At 51.2% G+C, this 2,274-nt stretch overlaps 1 non-coding gene across 1 annotated transcript; it reads right to left on the reverse strand.

Annotated features, from left to right (window-relative positions):
- Window positions 1–1,630: 1,630 nt before the first annotated feature.
- TRNAI-UAU lies at window positions 1,631–1,724 on the reverse strand. The gene is made up of 2 exons: window positions 1,687–1,724; window positions 1,631–1,666 (listed from the first exon to the last, which is right to left on the reverse strand). It is a non-coding gene; the product is annotated as a tRNA-Ile (tRNA).
- Between the last annotated feature and the right edge of the window lie 550 nt (window positions 1,725–2,274).

Consider the following 2,274-nt stretch of genomic DNA (forward strand, 5'->3'; position numbering starts at 1 on the left):
GAGTTTTCTGTATCTACTACAGAGCTCTCCTTTCTTCTGCAGAATAAAGCATTTTTCCTTATCACTGTCAGGCTGTTATTGGCTCTCAGCTAGGCAGACCCGATATTTCGGTAAAATCACTTAGCTAGTAACAGGGGTATAAAACAAAGACCCAAAATCCCAGTCTGCCTGTGTCTGGGGCTTCTCTCCCTCGGAGAGTCTGAGCCTTGTTCATAGGCTAAGGCCTTTGGCTAAGCAGCAGGGGCAGCCATAAGCTGGGAAGCGAACGGTCCCATCCTCACCTCCCAAACTCCTCACACTGAACTAAGGTGGGGTTGGGCTGTTAGGAAGACAATCCTGTCCCAATAGTGCCCATCACCAGCAGATAAAGAAACAGATCTTAAGGGAGCATCCGGTCTGGCACGAAATCCCTTCTCAATGGTTGTGGTTGTGAAACCCTCATTTCTGTAGGGTTTGTCTTTCTGGCCCCCCACTTTTCTATTGTCAATCTGTCTGGTTCTCTAATTGTTTCTGTCTGCTGCCGAGTTAATTTTGCTGGGTGTAAGTTAATTAGGGGTGTGGGATGTAATTGGTTAGAGAATTCTGTTACAATAGGTTAGAATTGGTTAGTTACATTTCAGTAAAATGATTGGTTAAGGTCTAGCTGAGAATATTACTGTATGAACTGGGGTCAGACAGGAAGTGGAAGAGGAAATTGGAATCATGCTAACGGGGGGGATGGAAATAAGGAACGGGGAACAGGGACACAGCCAAGGCTCTGCAGTGTCAGAGCTGGGAACGGGGACGTGGGGTAAACACTCTGCAGTGTCAGAGCTCATAGACTCATAGACTTTAAGGTCAGAAGGGACCATTATGATCGTCTAGTCCAACCTCCTGCACAACGCAGGCCACAGACTCTCACCCACCCACTCCTGTAACAAATCCCTGCCCTATGTCTGAGCTATCGAAGTCCTCAACTCGTTGTTTAAAGACTTCAAGGTGCAGAGAATCCTCCAGCAAGTGACCCGTGCCCCACGCTGCAGAGAAAGGTGAAAAACCCGCAGGGTCTCTGCCAACCTGCCCTGGAGGAAAATTCCTTCCTGACCCCAAATATGGCGACCAGTTAAACCCTGAGTATGTGGGCAGGACTCACCCGCCAGCACCCAGGAAAGAATTGTCTGTAGGGATGTGGGGTAAATGCTCTGCAGTGTCAGAGCTGGGAAGGGGGACACTGGGGAACAGACTCTGTCGGTCTATAGAGATAAGCCCGACTGGTGTGAAGGGCTTTGAAATCTGCTTGCTTGGAATCTAACCCCAGTAAACATCCCTTTGTCTGCGCTTCCGACTTCTGGTCTTTTGCTGTTTGCTTGACAAGAACCAGGGAAGTGGGCGGGGGAAGGGAAAGCCCTCTAACAATGGCTCCTTGCTCCTCTCCCTCCAGGCTCAAGGATGGGCAGGACTCCAGGCTCTGCTTGAGGGATCCTGGCACAGGGGCTGGGGGGGAGAAAGGATGGTAGATTCTGACCTGTGCTCTGGAGAGGAGGTAATAAGAGAAGTGGGCATTTTTGACTCCTCCCCTCCTCAGTGTCCCAGGGCTGGAATTCTACATGGCCAAATAAGGGGGTGACACCACTTTGTTAATGCAAACCAGTGCTCCAGGTGAGGTTTCAACTCACAACCTCAGCATAGCTCCTCTCAGCACTGCCCTATAAGTACTGTGCGCTAACCAATTGCGCCACTGGAGCACCTGTTAATTGTGAGTCTCTGAGACCCCCTAGGTTGATACAGGCAAGGAGTGACCCCAAAACATTCTCAGTGGGGTTGAGAGCAGGTAGCGACAAGCGTTGGTACTTGGTGGGGTGGATTCTTCTTAAGGGTTCCAGGCCCCATTTGACCCTTTTGTTCTTCCCTGTGTAATAACAGAGCTGATTAAGACTCAATGGAGAGTCTTGCTGCAGACCAACAGATCTGAAATCACTGATAACCAGCTCTAAGCATTAGTCCTGCTTTGGGACAGTGTCTCTCATGCAACAAACTGCCCAGTCAGCGCTAGCAGTGAGGGTCCCTCACTAACAGCTGAAATCAGGGAGAGCTGTGTGAAGTGCAGGGCCCCAGGGGTGCCTGAACAGGGGGGAACAACACCCCAGGGCTTTTAAACATGGGAGGGCTCTGCCTTGCCACTTTGTAATGACCGTAAGGGCGAGTGAGGGCGGGGAGGGGGCGGAGAGCAGTGAGCGGGAGGAGGGGTCTTGGGGGAAGAGGCAGCGTAGGAGCAGGTCCTTGGGGAGAGGGGGT

The sequence above is a fragment of the Mauremys mutica genome, unplaced genomic scaffold (genome assembly GCF_020497125.1).
Source record: "Mauremys mutica isolate MM-2020 ecotype Southern unplaced genomic scaffold, ASM2049712v1 Super-Scaffold_100101, whole genome shotgun sequence".
Classification (NCBI taxonomy): Eukaryota; Metazoa; Chordata; order Testudines; family Geoemydidae; genus Mauremys; species Mauremys mutica.